The following is a 17738-nucleotide window of genomic DNA, read 5'->3' on the forward strand; positions in this document are numbered from 1 at the left end:
CATGGAGCTCACAGCAATACAGTGCAAGCTAACTCTCTTAAACCAGATAAACATTGTAACCAATACAATGGCTACTGTACAAAAACTCTTCTGATTTTTCTTCATAGACTGAAGGTGGCCTCAGAGAGCAAGGGACTCCTTATTAAAGACAAGCTTCGCCTCTCTCCAAATCTAGGTGGTGCAAGAGAGCAATCAATAGGTATTATTTTAGTAAAACAGTTAATTTCTCTTTCCCATCAACCAAGAATAACTCAACTGAAGAGCTTTATAAAGCTGACCACTCCTGAGAGCCGTAGCTTCAACAAAGCATCTTTCTAGCCCACCCAAACCCCCAACCCCTACCAATACTACTACAAATGTCCTCAGGTTCCTATGACAGATTCTTCTGTTTTAAATTGTTGTTCAGTAATGTACAGCTCTTCATGACTCCATTGGGATTTTCCTACCAAAGATACTAGAGTGACTTGTCAATTCCTTCTCCAGCTCATTTTAAGAGGAAAAAACTCAGGTAAGCAAGGACACCAGACTTGCCCAGGATCACACAGATAAGAAATGGCTGACATCATCCTTATTTGAATTCAGGTCTTCTTGACTATTGCCCCACCTAGCTGTCAGTTTTTATACCCAAGTCCTACCTATTTCAAGGGCTCATGAGAAGCTCTCAGTGACTCCCCTCTCAATTAAAAAGTCATAACTTCCCAAATTTACCCTAACAAATTAATAGGCTTTTCTAAAAGCATATCTAAAATTGCTATGATTTCTTTTTTTTATTTAGTTTTACCCTATTTAGTCATAAAAGTTATACATAAATAAACTGCTCTATCCCTTCAAGCTCCAAAGAGTCTATCATGGTTCAGTCTCTTTGGTGTCTTTGGAAGTATGTTTCTTTTCATTCATATTTCTTCAATTTTCATTAAATAAAAGCTCTTTACCTGTCTCTTCAAAACATCAAAATGTTCCCGCAAAAGCAAAGCATGAATCTAGTTTCATAAGGACATGTGAGTTTTTATGTTTACACCACAGATTTTCTGCCCAAAACTTCTCAGAATGTCATCTTTTGTCAGCTTCATATCTTACACATATTAGCATTTGTTTTAATTAAAACAAAATTATTTTCCTACTTTTAAACATCATTATGTTCAGATAAAATAGTAGCAGGTGTTTACAAAGTCTGATAATTAAAATTATTGTGCTTTACAAAAAATTTGGTTTCATTTTTCTTTTTCATCAATAAACTAAGTTCCACTTAAATAGACTTCCTTTCACAGAAATAGGGAATAGGCTGTGTAGTCATAGAGAAGGGAGATGAATTAATGGAAAGGCATTGATTGAGTGCTTACTATATTCTAGTCCCTGTTCTAGAAATTGAATAGTATACGTGAGGGACAACAGATGTTCTTAACAAGGACTGAAATGGTAGCCTTATGGTGGAGCAACAATTATGGCCACTTCATACTCTGTAATTAGTAGTACCAAGATATATATATATATATATATTCCGGGCTTTGGAAGTGGGCCTATATAATCCACTTGCCAAGATTTGGCTATACCCTAAGAGGATCATCCCTCAGGTTCCCTTTTTATGTGGGGATAAAGTTAGCAGATTGTCTGGTTCTCCCTAGCTTCCTTGACTTCTCTGGGTGAGGTTGAGGCCTGTCTGGTGGTATGTTCATTCCTATGACTAGTTGGGGCAAAAATCCATCATATTACTGAACTGATTTGTCAGGTGTGAGGATTAACAGAGACATTTTTTGAAAAGCACTTAGTAACATACCTAGCACATAGTGGATGCTTAATGCTTCTTCCCTTCCCTAGAGAGCATTTGACTCACAAGACTCTATGAGGTATAAGCACTATACTTATAAGTATTCCTATGAGAACTCTAAGTCTGACAAAGTAGTGTCTTGTCCAGGGCCACCTTAGTAATTATCAGAGTTTGGTTGTTATGGTTTTTGTTGCTTTTGGATCAGACCCTTAGTTTTATTGTTAGAAGGAGCTACTTATTAATTCAGGTAGGTACCTCCTCTGAAAGTTAGAATTTAACAGAATTACTAAGAGGATAAGTGATGTGCTTAGGGTCATACAGTATGTGTGATAGGTAATTTGAACCTAAATCACCCTTATTCCAAGTCCAGCCATCTGGTATGAACCACACTATCTCTCAGAGTATATGGAATAAATAACAATATAACTTTTTCCTAGTTATCAGTCATTATTATATGAAATTATTATTTATTCTACTCTGCTGAAGCTATCACTGTGATTATAGTGATTATATGGTTATAGGTAAAGAAGTCAATGGTACTGGACACAGGATTAATGGGTTTCATTAGACATTATCCAGCTGACATTGGCATGGTAATTTAAAGTTTACAAAGGACTTTATACTATTATGTCGCCAGTCAAGAGACTTTTCCTTTCCTTCCAATAGAGAACCAGCTAACCAAAGCTTCTTACAATACAATGTTCGGCTGTTCTTGGTTTTTATAACTGAATCTAGACTCAAGGTTCTTTTTTGGCTGGAAGAGACTTTTTATTCTTCCTTCCTTTTAGTTTGCCTACTTGCTCTTCCTTCTATATGCTCAAAGGTCTCCACTTTGTTGAAGTGTTCTGTTCTGAGTTCATGATGGTTGTCTCATGGAGAATTCTTCATTTAGTGCCATCCTGACAAACTTTGTCAATTCTGGGCTGTGTTTCTTATGATTTCATTTTACTTACAATTGCAACCCCTTCTTCTCCCTCACTCACAAATCCTCTCTTGTGAATGACTCTTAATACCTCTGTATCTCCTGCTGTCTTCTTCAGGTTGGGGCATGAGAGATGGCAGGCTCAGTGTTATTAAGGGTATAAACTAGTGATGTTTTAGTTTTTTAGTGAATGCCATGGTATGGAGTTTGGTAGGAGATAGGGGAAGGAATGAGTGCTTGGTGAGTGGTATGAGAATTACTGAAGTACAACTACACTAAGAGGTTCTCTATTACCCTGAATCCCAGGACTATTTAGCTCTGAATTTTAATTCTGATCTGACAGTGTGGGGTATAGAGGGCAAAGTCATTTTTTTCCTTAAATTTTGTCCCCCTTTTTGGTGATAGCTTATATTTCTGCCTGGTAAGTTTTTGAATGAGGACCATACATTTGGTTCCAATCTCAAATTGTTTTAAGCACTCTTCTATAACTAAGATTAATTTGCTCTTATAGGCAGAGATCTTTAGGCATTGATAGACATAAAACAGATATTTGTTGTTCATTTCTGGCTCTTGTGACCCTAATTGGGATTTTCTTGGTGAAGCTACTTGGAGTGCTTTGCCATTTCTTTTTCTATCTCATTTTACAGATAAGAAATTGAGGCAAGTGACTTACCCAACATCATACAACCAGTAAATAACTGAGGCCAGTTTTGAAATCATGAAGAGGAGCCTTCCTGATCCCAACCAAGCCCAGTTCCCTACCTATTGTGCCAACTAGAAATTGCTTCCTTGATAGCAATTTTTTTTTAAATGCTAAGTTGCTTCCTTCACAATCTGTAGGTCCTCCCCACATTTTTTTCTCTTCATCTCAGCTCCTGGAGGTCCTTGGATTCTGTAACTATCAACTTCCTTTCCTTAGACATAGGAGATGTGGGAACAGACAGATATCTTGCCTTCTAGGGATAGAATAGTCTATAACTACTCCAGGTTAGCAAAAGGCTGTTTCTGCTGAGAGAAAATGACGCTGCAGAAACCGAAATGGCCAGACATGCCAAGCTGTTTACTTTGAAATTCCAAAGCCTTGACCAGCTTTTTTGATTTCCTGGAATGCTTTTATTCCATCATGTGGTAACTGAGGAGGAAGGAGCCTATAACCTCAAAGTGCCAGCTGGAATAATGCCTCTTAGTTACAGAGCAGTCTCTCTCTCTCTCTCTCTCTCTCTCACACACACACACACAGAGTGTCTCATGGCCTCTTATAACCCTAGTGTCTCACCAAACTTCCATGCATAAGTCACTTGATGACATTACGATGACACAGTTTTCGTCAGCCTAGATTTAACTAATGTTTGGGAAAGAAAGGCGGAGTCGTACAGATTTAGGGAAACTGGTCAGCTCCAAGCACTGTCATTTCTCAAAAATCTGTCACTCCTGCAGAAGGGTCTGAGTGCACCTTAAATCTACCTCTAAATGGTCTGGGACAATATTTATTTGCACTTTGGAGAGTGAGGAAAAATACTGGATCCAATTGAAGCAGTCAGAAGAATTCAGGTAGTAAGGGAAAATATAATTAACCAGATTGGAATTGGGCCAGCACACTAGGGCTCAACACCTCCCATGGTTGTGAAAAGTTCCAGTGGCTATGACCCAATGAAACAGAAACTGATTTTGTTGTGGACTTTTCTCCTTCACTGAGAACCGTACCAGAAAGAATTCCAGACAGGAATGCTGTTGCCTGGGCTAACAGCAGGACCACATTGTTGTTTTATTTAATCCTTCATTCTCCAAGAGGACATGACATCAGGGAGGTAATGCTGTGACATGCAAGTGAATTGGATTTAGATGAGGGAAGGCTGGGCAAGGTCACCTGTCTCACTTTCCCCTCCAGAACCAATTGGGTCCGGTCGCCTGATATAAATCAAGATGACTAGAGATGGCCCTGGATACTGTGGGAGACTTTGGCCTTTTTAAACTAAAATCTTCAACAGGTCTCAGTTTGAGACTGCACCCATTCAGGGATTGAGGATCAGTGGCAATTGAAGCAAAAAATTTCCTTTTTCACTTTGTCAAAAAAAAAAAAAAAAAATCTATATAAATAAACAAGCTGGGAGGGGAAGGCCCTAAAGGCTTCTGGCCAGTAGTGCCATTTTATGAGGCTGTTGGCTCTGCCTCACTTAAATCCAGTTCATACTCTAGTCAAGACATTACCCTTGTGAGGTCATTGGTCTTTTTTGAGAAAGGAGGATGAACACTAACAACAATAATAATCCTTGCATAGTTTGTCCTTAGAGCTTTTAAGCAGTGACCAGTAGGATGCAAGCTAAATGGCCCTGAAGTTAGAACCAGAGGGTGTGATTCATCACAGTTTAGTCATATTTCCATATTTTCATCAGTCAATTCCAGAGAGGAGAAAAGGAGACGTAAGCTAGAGAGGTAGAAAAGATGAAAAGTGTTAATTTTTTTTCTCTCTGCCCCACAGATCTCTGTTGAGGTCAGAGCTCTGTGGAAAAGCCCTGATGTAGCATGAGCTATGGCTGAAATGAGGAGATATAAGTATTCTTTCTTTACCAAAGACCATGGGAGTTAAAGGACCAAGGGGTATCCTTTATCCTTACATAAAAGTGTTCCAAATCTTAAGCTCCTAAGGCTTAAAACTCCTATCATGCTACAGTGGTGAAAGATGCCCTTTGCCCAGGCCACCTGGACTCTGCATTGCACCAGGTGCAAAACACTACTCTTGTAATCTAGCCGTTTTCTTTTGTTTGTCTAAAGTTAGCTAGAGGTGAGACTCCTCACCCTAGAATGTCCTACAGGGAAGTCTGTTCTCAAAGGGTGTGATCCTTCTCCTTTGTCTCCTTACTTTACTGCTCCTATTCCTGCGTGTATGTAAAGCACATAGTAGAAATTTTCACATTTTTGTGACCTATTCCCTGGAAACTCTCATGGGGATTCTTTCCCTCACATCAACACCTTCATCAGTGAAAGTTGTTCTTTTGGGTATTTACAAAATATTAAGGAGAAGCCAGATTTAATCTTTATTCTATTCATTTAATACAGAAGAACTATTAATAGTAGAGGTGAGAAGAGATACAAATGGAGAGGTAATAAGAAAACAGAAGGACCTGGGCTAGAGAAAAACAGTGGTCCTAAAATAACTGCTTATATTTTATGGTGCTCTGAGACTTACAAGGTGTTTTCCTTGTGAGGAAAGTAGTGAAAGTAGTATTTATCCCCATTTGACAGATGGACAGTCAAGTAGTCAAGAAGTATTTATTAAGTTTTCCAATCTTTTTCTATCTTCTTCTCTGCCATCTTATTCTCTTCAGCCTAGGGACACAGGCTTGGTTGGTGTTCCATCTCTCAGCTCCCAGCATTTTCTCTCCTCCAGGCTTGGAATGATTTCCTTGCTCATCTCTGCCTCCTAGCTTACCTGGCTTTCTTCAAGTCTAATTAAAACCCTTCTACAGGAAGCCTTTCCTAACCCTTCTAAGTTAGTGCCTTCTCTCACTTATTTCCTATTTCTATTACATCTTCATTGTCATCCTTCCCATTAAGTTGTGAGGTTCCTGGAGAACAGGGACTACCTTTTACCTTTTTTTTTTTTTTTTGTATTTCCAGTGCTTAACACAGTGACTGACAATTAAATAAATATTTCTTAACTAACATTAAGTTACTACTTAATGCCTACTGTGTGCCAAGCATTATATGAAGGACTAGGAGATGCAAGGAAAAGCAAAGTACTAATCCCTGCACTCAGGAAGCTAATATTCCAATAATGGAAGAAGTAAATACATAAACAATGAGATATGAAACATACAGAATAAATAAAGGTAATCTGAGAGGGGAAGGCACTAGCCTCTGGAGAGAATAAAGTTGACCCGCAGAAGATAGGATCTGAGCCAAGAAGGCCACCGAAACTGAAGCAGAGGAGGACAGGGAGGAAAGCATCCCAGGTATAGCAGATAGAAAGTATAAAAGCCCAGAGCATTATGTGTGAAAACCATCGGGCAGGCTAAGGGAATGAACCCCTTGTTATTGACTGGAGAATATGTGGTGGGCTGATATAGCTGGAATATAGAGTGTATGGAATAGATATGAGAAGACTGAAAGGGTAGAAACCCAGGTTATAAAGAGCATGAAATGACAGAGAACTTTATATTTGATTCTAAAGGTAAAAGAAAGTGGGTGGGAGGTAGGAGGCAACATACAGTGAGTATAGTTTAGATGGGGTAAAGAATTGAAACAGAGACACTCTAATATACAAAGTTAAATCTAGTTATTACCTTAGATTTGTATCAGGACCTGTGGGCCAGAGCCAAGAGACCAACATTCACAATGCTCCCCCCTGAATGCTAGTACTTTACCCAGGGGCCCCTTCCCAGAGTCTCCGGCAGCCCAGGATCTAGTCCCAATTTGGGCTTTTACCAATCTTGACTCTGTATCCCCAGCAGCCCCTAGAAGTTGCCTTGTCAATAGATTGACTTGACACATTCTACAGAGGCTGGAGTAATTTTGCTTTTGGCCTTGGGGGTGGTATGTGTCATTCCCCACCTATCCACCCTTTTCAAGGGAGAAGTCGATTTGCAACTGATGTGTTTGAGAGTGAGTTTCAGGCACCAAATATTGGCATTCAGTCATGTGACAAATTCACAATGGACATTCTCTTTGGCAAAAGGCAAGTTTATTTATGAGAAGAGGTGACAGACAAAATGAAGAGGTACAACAGACTCCAGAATGGTAAATATGAAGTAGATTTGGGAGAGCATCTAGAGCAGAGTGATTTAACAATTTTAACAATTAGCAATGGAAATGATAAGTTCCCCAGTGGAACTCACAATTAACCAGAAGAAAGGGCATACACCATTCATTAATTGATAGGCTAAATCCTTAGAGGAGTTGTTAGCTATAACAAGAAGAAAGCATGGAAAATGGGGTGAGAGGAAAGACACCATGAGGCAGTGTCCCCAAAAAGGGATTAAGCAAAGATAGCAGGGGCCACAGGCAGATTTATTGGGGAAATTTAACCTCGAGGGTTTGGCATAACTTGGATTTTCAACTGGGCACAGCAAGGTGAGGCTAACCAAGACCTCCAATCCCCATCAATGTCCTTCTGTTTGCTTCAGGGAGTAATCTTATTAAAACTTTAGTTTTTCTCTGCCAAACCTACCTAATTACTCAGGACCTCATCACAGCCAAGCTTTAAAAGTCAAGACTTACCAAGCCACTCCTCCAGTATAGCACTCTATTGAGGAACTCATGGATTCTTGAACTTTTCTCTAAATATTTTCCCTAACTTAACTTTCTACCCCTCCCACGCCAACCCTCAACTCTCTTCCATGGAGCATTCTGATTGTGCTCAAATATATTACAAGTACATCATTAAAAGAGGAATCCCCACTCTCAATTTCTACCATTTGTTCATGTCTTCTTACAAAGTGCTCATGCATACTTATATTTAAGGGGAGGATCTGGTTGCACAGATTAGATTGGGAGGAAGGAAAGAGAATAGATAAAATTAAGGATTTTGTCCATGAATAAACAGGAAGATTTGAATTCAAAGAAATCTGGTTTCAAGTCACAACTTGAACAAGCTACTATATGATCCTGGGCAAGTAGTCACCTTTCTGCACCTCTTCTGCCTCTTTGGGAAACAGCATTCCATAATTCTCAAAATGCTATATAAATGTGAATTAATGTGTCTTCCTATAGGAATAGTGAGCTATTACAAAGCATTGTTATTACTGTTGTTGTCCATCCTTCATTCTTTAAGAGGACTTTAGGATATCAGGAAAATGTAGGAACTTGCAAATGAATTGGATTTAAATAAGACAAAGCTGTGCAAACCCCCCACTCTCTTCTCCAGTCATTGGACATAGATTGGGACAACTGATAATGGCCAGGATGCAGTGATGATTTCGGCCTTTTTAAGCGACGGTCTTTCCCAGGACCACTTTATCTGAGACCACATTACTTTAGTAGTTAAAGGTTAGGTAAGAATTTAGGCAAAAAAGGGCTTAGTTTGCCTTCCCATAAGAATCAATCTGGAAAGGTAAGATCCTCAAAGTTTCTAGACAATGCAGAAACAATTGCTATTTACACTCAACTCTAAGCCATCAAAACCTAAAAAATGAAAACAGCGAATCTTGGGTAGATACCTATACATTGGCCAGTGAAAACCAGAGTGATTTCATTTAAATCTCAATGGACTTGAATCAAAATCTGGTTTTCTAGAGCTATATTTTAAGAAATCATAAATAAAAGCTACATGAGACAAAGAGTTTAATTGTTCCAGTTTTTTTTTAAGATAGGATAAATAAGTAGGGAAGAAAAAAAATCTAGCCCCCCCCAAAAGCTTGTGCCATCATCTGAGTAGAATGTAGTCTCATCAAGGGGAGGGATCATGCTTTTTTAGTCTTTTTATATCTATCACCTTGCACAGTGGGAGTTACTTGATAAAAGCTTGTTCAGGAAAGGCATAAACAGTACATTGGGGATAACTCTGAATGGACCGACCAGGTGGAGGCAGAATGCAGAGATTTTTCATTTAAAATCTAATTTACAACTAGCCCCATAACTCCATAAAGTCAATACACACCTTTGACACGGAGGAAATATAAAAGACAAGAGTGTTTGTTTTTGATGATCCACAAAGGGGCTGCCTACTAGACAATGATTTCATTCCCAAGGCATGGTACTGATAGTGAAATCAAACAGCCCACAAATTGGAACAGCCCAAAGGCATTATCTTATACTTGATTCATGGACTCAACTCTCCTCAAAGCCCTTTATCAGCAGGACAAAGTGAAATATAATTGTTATGATTACTGGCTCTTCTCCTGCAAGCTCCAGGAGTTTTAAACTTTCCTCTCCCTCCCCAAATCCATCTAAACTTTCTGCTCCTGGCCTTCAGTAGAATAAGTGGCTGCTTAACTGCCTAAAATAGGATATAGAAATACAGAAGTTGTGATGAAGGGGGGAGGAGAAAAGGGAGGAAGCAGGGGTGGGGGGAGGTGTTCCCCCAATATTCTTTTTTGCTTATACCCTATAGGGTATATGATCTCAGTCAAGTTACTGAACCTTTGGGACCTGTTTCTTCACCTATAAAATGGGAATTAGGCGAACTTGATGAGAAAACAAGAAGCATGTATTAAGTATGTGCCAGGGACTGTATAAGTGCTTTATTAATTTATTTGATCTTTACAACAATTCTGTGAGGCAGATACGGTTATGATCCAAACTTTTATGGTCAAGAAAACTGAGACAAATTGAAATTAAATGACTTGCTCAAAGTCAGATAGCTAATCTCCAAGGCTGGATTTATACTCAGATCTTTTGATTCTAAGCCTCGAATCCATGCACTGAGCTACTTTTGATGTTTAGACATTTTGAGTTGTGTCTGCTTGTGATCCCTTTTGGTATTTGCCTGGTGAAACTACTGGAGTATTTTGTCACTTCCTTCTCCAACTCATTTTACAGATGAAGAAACTGAGCCAAATGGGTTAGGTGACTTGACCAAGTTCACACAGCTAGTGTCTAAGACTGGATTTGAACTCAAGTCCTCTTGACTCTAAACCTAGCACTCCTGGCACTCTATCCATTGTGCCATCTAGCTGCCCATTCTGTCTCTAATAAGGATAGGGGAAAGATTGTGTTGGATAATATGTAAGGTCTCTTGATTTTCAATCCATAACCCAAATGGCAATCTGAAGTAGGGAAGGCAGCAGGTCACTGAGTAGCTGAAGCAAAGCACGGAAAATCCTGAGATGGGATAGCCTAAGATACCTTTTCCTACTTTACAGGTTCACCTCAGCCAGAACTAGGACTCACACCAATTAGAAAGAAACTGTAAACCTCCCCCCATCCCCAAGCAATTTGTTCCCTTCTTCTCTTCTGTAACTTTGTCAAGCTACTCCAAGGATTTGACTTGTGATCCTTCTTCAGTTTCTCAACTGCCCTTGTCAGGATTTTTTGGTGCCATAAGCTTTTGGGGGGACTAATTTTTTTCCTTCCTTGTTTATCCTAGCTTTAAAAAAAAATTCAACACTCTTGTCTCATGTAGTTTTTATTTATGATTTCTTAAAATATAGCACTAGAAAACCAGGATTTGATATAGTCCATTGAAATTCAAATGGAATCAGTCTGGCTTTCACTGACTGGTCAATAATAAGTACCTACCCAAGCATCCTTTTTTCAATGTTTGGGTTTTGATTGCTCAGAGTTAAAGTAAATAGCAATTGTTTCTGTTCTGGCTAGAAACTCTGAGGGGCTTCCCTTCCAAGACTGATTCTTTTGGGAAAGCAAACTAGGTCATCTTTTGCCTAAATTCTTACCTAATCTGTAACAGCTGAATGGGTATCATCTTAGACAAAGTGAGACCTCAGAAACACCTTAGCTTAAAAGGCCAAAAAGACCACTGCATCAGGGGCCATCATCAATTGTCCCAATCTATGTCCAATGTTTCAGGAGAAGAAAATGGGTGTGAATGAGTTTGCACAGCTGTTTTCCCATCTCAAGCAATCCCTTCCCTAGAGCTATCTGAATGTATCCTAATATATCTCTTGGCTAGAAACTTTAACATATCACTTAGGAGAGCATATTAGGTTTCTTGAGCCTTGAATCTTGTATCACACTTGTGACCTGACTTCCATCTTATTCCTGAAAACAAATTGCAAAGTGCCAGCTAGATGGCAAAGAAACCCCATCCTTCGGGGAAGGGCATGGTTCTGTCAAGGTTCTGGTCATTTATCAAAATCATTCCTTAATCTTTCTGCCTCAGTTCCGGTCATGTATTAAAATTATGCCATAATCTTCCTTTTTTCTTTGCTCATGAAAATTAATGATAACCAGCATTTAAACGGTGCTTTAAAGTCTGCAGAACATTTTGCTTATGCAGCTTTAAGATTTGCAAAATACATATGCTATCTCATTTGATTATCTCACCAACTCTGTGATTGACATAAGATGATTAATTTTAGAGATGAGGAAACTGAAGCAGGAGTTAAGTTGCTTACTCATTATTACATAACTAGTGAGCATTCAAACTCAGGGCTTCCTGGCTCTAAGTCCAACACTGTCTATCGAGCCTTCTAGCTATCTACTAATATAATGATTTTCTATGGTTTCTTCTAGCAAGCCAAATTCAGATCATTTAAAAACCTAATTTCTCTTGACCTAACCATTAAGAGGTCATAAAATAGAATCAGAAGAATACCAGATTATGAGTCAGAGAAATGTGGTCCAAATCCTGATTTGGCCTCTTCTGAATTCCAGCAAGTTTCTTCTCTAGTCTTCAATTTTCTCATCTACAAAATGAGGGCGGTTAGGACAAAATTTCTAAGATCCTATATTCCTAAATTGTATGACTATTTTTATTTTTGGAGGGAGGTCGGGGTGGTAATTGGAGTCTTACAGATAGTAAGTGTCTGAGGCTGGATTTGAACTCAGGTCTTCTTGACTCCAGGTCCAATGCTCAATCCACTGAGCCACCTAGTTGTCCCCTGTATATGATCATTTTAAAAGATTATTTTTCATCTTCTACCCATCAAATGTTTTTGCATAGATTATATGAAATGTACCAAGATTAAAAATAAGAGTAAAATAAAAATTTTAAAATTAAACAAATTGTACTGAGGCAGGAGAAGGGAATGAAGTCAGAGAAGAGTTCTTTTTAGCCTTAATTAATAAGTGTTCTTTCAGTTTTACTACAGACCTTGTATGGGGGGGGAAAGCGGAGAAGGCAAGGAAAATGATTTCAAGTTAAGCTGTGCAACATTTTGTTGCTAAAACAATTTACTATCTCAGGCACATACATAAATGAGAAGAATAATTTTAATGTTTGACAATGTTTTTGCAAAAAGGTAAACATAACCAGTTTTTTAACCAATAAAATGAGATGTAATTATTAAATTTCTATTCTTTGCTATACTTCACAAATAAATATTGGAGTGGGAAAGTTGTGGAATGTCCCAATCCTAACCAGCAAGTATTTATTGTTTCCAAAGGCCCTAAGTAAATTTCAATGAAAAATGAAATAAACCTCAAAACTTCATAAATGTGAGGACTTTTTGGCTTTTGGCTATTGTGGGGGAGGGTTTTGGGGGGGAGAGGGCAATTTTAAGACAAATGAATAGTTTTTACCTTACAGAGTTCAGTGGAAAATTGTCTGTAGGAGAGGGTTCGGACTACTATCTATCTATCTGCAATGGCCTGTGGGAAAAAGGAGGAGTTTAAAAGAGGAACAACCAAACCCAGAAAGAGAAATTTTTTGAGTATAGTATTGAGCTATGCTAGTAAAGAGACAAATTGGGACTTTTGGAAAAAAAATATATTTAACTCCGATAATGAAAGGACCAGGGACTTCATTATTTGTCTGTTTCCTCATTTGCAAAAAGAGCTGGAGAAGCAAACTACTCCAGTATATTTGCCAAGAATATCCCAATTGTGATGACGAACAGTTGGACATGACTGAACAACATCAGTTTACTAGGAATGATGCTAAGGATTAATGCTGGCAACAACCCAGTGATTAAGGTACCACAAGTATTGTCATCCTTTTACCAATGAGGAAAGAGAAGCTAAGAAACAGGATTCAGACACAGGACAAGTCCAGAGCTGTCTCCTCTCCACTATGCAGCCTATATTTACCAAGTTAGTGCCAGTGAACACGTGGAAGGCAAGCAGCAAAACCCACAAGAGAACTGGATTAAGCTTGAGCTTAAAATACTGGGAAATCGTGCTTAGAAGACCTAGGAGACAAAATTGCAAAATGGTTGGAAGTTGCTTAAATCAAATTGAGACCCATACAAGACCTTAGCTTAAAAAGGTAGGTCTTTCATTGCCTCCAGAGCCATCTCTAGTTGTCTTGATCCCAATCAGGCCACACTGGACCCAGATGGTTCTGGAAGAAATAGTAACACTTGTGACTTTGCACAGCCCTCCCTCAATTAAGTTCAACTCATTTGAATGTCATGACATCACCTCCCAGATATCAAGGTCCTCTTCCAAAAGGAAGGACAAATAACTATGACCTAGACCCTAGGAGAACCAGTTAATCTCTTCTGGCCCAGGCAAATCTTTAAAATTGTTGCCTAGCAGGTGCAAATCTGTTTTGGTAGAGCTGTTTCCTCCAGGGTAGTTGCTATTAAGTGAAATTATAGGCCTATGAAATCTTAAAAAATAATAATAATAATAATAAATAATAATAATAAAAAGGCATTACATTTTTTATGTATTTTTCATGTTCAAACACTTCATAACAAAATTCAAATCACTGTCTGGATTGTTTCTGTGATATCAGAATTCTGTTGTAGCAAATAAAAATAAAGTAGGTAAAGATTCTTAATGAGGCTAAGATTTCTTGTGATATACAAAGATTTGGATTATGCTGATTTTTTTTCTTTAACAGGATTGGTTAGGTTTATGGTGACACTTTAAGAGTCTTCCTCTCACATGCTTGAGATCAAGGAGTAAGTAAATAATCCAACAGAAATTCCAATTTTTCTTCATTTAGGAGAGTTTCTTTTGGGATTTTGTACACATGAGTAGCTCTTCTTAGTGCTAGTAAGAAAGGAAAAAGAGCAAAAGAAATCCATGCTAGGAGTTATACAGTTTTAACAAGAAAACCCAGGATGTAAAAGGGGAAGAAAAAGCAAATTTTCTAATTTACAGTTCAGTACCCCCAGAACTTTTTTTAAAAAAAGCTTTGTGTGCTTTTCTCAGTGTTGATTTTCTGCTTTACAGAGCAGGTCATCTAAACCCAAACTCCATAAAGTAAGTAAATAACTAAAAAGTCTGTCCTTGGGAGTAGGATATTTTTTCAGTGTGGTTTCTGGTATCCAGGGTCAAAGACTAACATTCCTGAATGGTGGGGGAGAGCTGCAGAGAGAATTGAGAGATAATTTAGTCCTGGTGAGCTGATACTTTCTTCTAGACAAACAGTTCCAGTTGGTGGGGTTTCAATCCCGGAGAAGGCTTGGGGATAGGCTAGCAGGCACCATAGAGAATGTTTTGTCTTAACCGCCTGCGTTCGAATAAGCAAAGATCCTTCTCTATGGTTTCTACTTTTAAAAGGTGACAGCCAGAAAATAAATCAATAAATGAAACATTTCTGTTAGAGGGGAGGAGTGGAAATGAGCTGTCTCTTTGGGCTAGAATAACAAGTCAACATAAGACAATTTGGGGATACATTTTGAGAATGTCCACACTTAAAACAGCATTTCTACAATTGCAGTTCCAAATGGTATTATCATCAGATTGAACTACTTATTCTAACTCAATTAACATGCATTAATAACTTCCTACTACTATATTTGAGGAGTATCCCCTTCCTTCCATGCTTTCAATTTTTAACTAATTATGACAATTTGTGGAGAAATACGGCAATGTCAATTAACTCCCAACTCAAATTTTAACCTCTTCCAAATTTAGTAGTTAAGATTTTGGAATTTCCTGTGCTATGTAAAAGTGAAATGACTTATCTAAGGAGGGTCACCTTACTAACAAGTGTCAGAGACAGTATTAGAATCCAGGACACTAACTACTCCCTCTCTCCCAACTTAGGTTGTAAAAAATTTGGCATAAAAGAAATATAATAAAATAATTAAAGAAATTAATAACAACTAACAGATATTTATTAAATTTCTATTGACATATTATTCAATAGTTGTCAAAGAACATTTTTCAAACATTTATTAAAATGTTCCAGGTACTGGGCTAAGTACTGAAAAATATTATTTTGGAAAGATTTAAAAGGAAAGTAATTCATTGTAATAAAGATAACACTTGCTTATAATTTGGATTGTAATTCTAGCTCAGCTGTTTACCAGTTTTGTGACCTTGAATTAACCTCACTTTTCTGTGTGCCTCAGTTGGACCAGAAGATCTCCAAGGTTTATCCCAGTTCTGATTTTCCCTCCAAATGGATCTGAGTGCTCTTCGAGTCTTTGGCTTCTTAGTGATTCCCTATTTTTGAAATATATTTTCTAATATTTTCCCTCTATTCTTACATGGATCTACCTATGCAGAGAAATCTCTAGACATAAAGACTATATGATGGAGGCAGCTAGGTGGCGCAGTGGATAGAGCACCAGCCTTGAATTCAGGAGGCCCCGAGTTCAAATCTGGTCTCAGACACTTAACACTTCCTAGCTGTGTGACCCTGGGCAAGTCACTTAACCCCAGCCTCAGGGGAAAAAATAAAGACTATATGTTGATTTAAATTAGAGGGCTTCATTGAGCTTGTAAAATAACTTCTTTATCTTTTCTTTCTCTGCAACAGATGTAGGTGTATAAACCATAATTATTTTTATATGGTTAGAAACCACACAAGACACAAGATTACTGAGTATCCCATATAAAGCGATATTTCTTGCTGCCTCATAAAAACAAAGTCACCTTTGCCACAAAAAGCTTACATTCTACTGGGGGGGGGGGGGGGGGCGCGACATCACCGTGTATAAGGTTAATAGGGGGCTGATGGAATTCTCAAACTCCAACATAAAAGAATATGATGAGACTGCCTCTGGAAAGACTATCCACAAAAGATCAATCTTTTTGATTATTACTTTATTAGGCCAATGCAGACTATTCCAAAGATGCATCAGATAATGTCAGCATTGTCAATGCTTTATTTGGGCTTCATAATCTTTGGCATCCAGCATGCACTGGATTTTTAAAAAATAAATATTTTTAAATTTTTAATTAATGGAATGAAATAAGCATTTTCATAACATAAGTAGCATAAAGATGATTCCATATGAAATTGCAAATCTATTATAATTTGTTACTTCTCTTAAATATATAAAGTTATTATGCAAGTTTCCCCCCCCCTTCTCCCTTCTTCCCTTCCTGGATTTAATGTTCTAAATCTGAAGAGAAAAAAAGGGTCAACACATGGGGGAGGGGAGAATTTTCTCCTTTCCTAATTAATATCCAAGGTTACCTGGGGGGTGGAGGGGAAGGGGAAGATATGCAACTGAAAATCTTTAGCATAGTCAGATGCCCCAAATTTAGGAGAAACTTCAGTCTTCACTTTATGAAACCCTGAACAAAACACCCTTGGGTTCTTATAAAGTTCACCTCAATTTGAACAAAAGTCTCAAGTTTTGTTCAAAAAAGGAAAGAAGCAGTATTTATGGAAAGAACACCAAAAGTCAAGAAAGCTGGTTCTGGTTTAGTTCTGTTCCTTAAGTCAAAATGTAAGCTCCTTGACATGGAAGCAACGAACATGAGTTTGGACAGCTCTTGGGTCAGTGGAGGACTGAGAGCCTGGCTGGCATGGCCCATGGGGCCAAGAACGATCTGACAATTGAATAAATGAACAAGAAGCTCCCAAAAAACTGAGACTGTTTCTAATTTTGTCTTTTGTCCATGGCACAGAATCTAGAGAACAGTAAACAGTTACACTAAATGCTTTAGTGAATCAAAATGAATTAAAATAACTACTTGTATGACTTTCAGCAACTTACTTACTTGAGGGGGTTCCAGCCACAAAAAGCTGGCATTTCTTCCAGCTCTAGATTCAGTGATCTACGAGGAATGATGGTAGTGGCAGAAAGATTGGTACTAAGGAAGAACAAACAAGGAGTTAAAGACTAGAAAGTCAAGGAGCCTTAGAAAAAAAATTTCTTAGAAGGAATTATGGTTAACCTATAAATCCTTAAGGGGGGAATCAGAACAAGTAATCAAAGAATTGCCCAAGTTTATTTGGCTTTTTTTTCCCCTGTGATACATACCGTGATATTGTCTTTTTGTAAGCTGGGAACTATATCAAGTACAGCTTTGGAAAACATGTTGGCAGGTCTTAACATTCGTTAAGCACAAAGTTGGCACAATTCAGAATCTCTATAAAAGCGAGGGGACTGCAGGCAAGAAGCCTCTCTAATAAGCAATACTTACCCAAATGGAAATCAGGTTAAATGTCACCTTTACTATGTATGTATGTGAATTCTTATGCATGTGCATGTTGAATCTTGTGACTTAGTTTAAGAGGGGGGGAGGTTTTTTCTTCTTCCTCTATTCAGGGTTCAATCCTCCGAGGTCAAAATCTTTTAC

General features: G+C 38.1%; 1 protein-coding gene and 1 long non-coding RNA gene across 27 annotated transcripts in view; one reads left to right on the forward strand and one right to left on the reverse strand.

Moving 5' to 3' along the window:
- Positions 1 to 17738, forward strand: part of DLGAP1 (DLG associated protein 1) — a 1106389-nt gene that overhangs the window by 968422 nt on the left and 120229 nt on the right. The gene's annotated exons all lie outside the window — the stretch shown is intronic.
- LOC141547361 (uncharacterized) overlaps positions 337 to 17738 on the reverse strand; it is a 29414-nt gene continuing 12012 nt past the window's right edge. For 2 of the 8 annotated variants that reach the window (XR_012483553.1, XR_012483555.1), the window contains 2 exons: positions 17157 to 17249; positions 12497 to 14561 (listed from right to left, as the gene is read on the reverse strand). This is a non-coding gene — a long non-coding RNA (uncharacterized LOC141547361). Of the gene's footprint in view, positions 17250 to 17738 lie in introns of all 8 variants that reach the window. The other 6 variants (XR_012483551.1, XR_012483554.1, XR_012483552.1 and 3 more) reach the window with 4 other exon arrangements.

This window comes from Sminthopsis crassicaudata, chromosome 1 (genome assembly GCF_048593235.1).
Source record: "Sminthopsis crassicaudata isolate SCR6 chromosome 1, ASM4859323v1, whole genome shotgun sequence".
NCBI classification, from domain to species: Eukaryota; Metazoa; Chordata; class Mammalia; order Dasyuromorphia; family Dasyuridae; genus Sminthopsis; species Sminthopsis crassicaudata.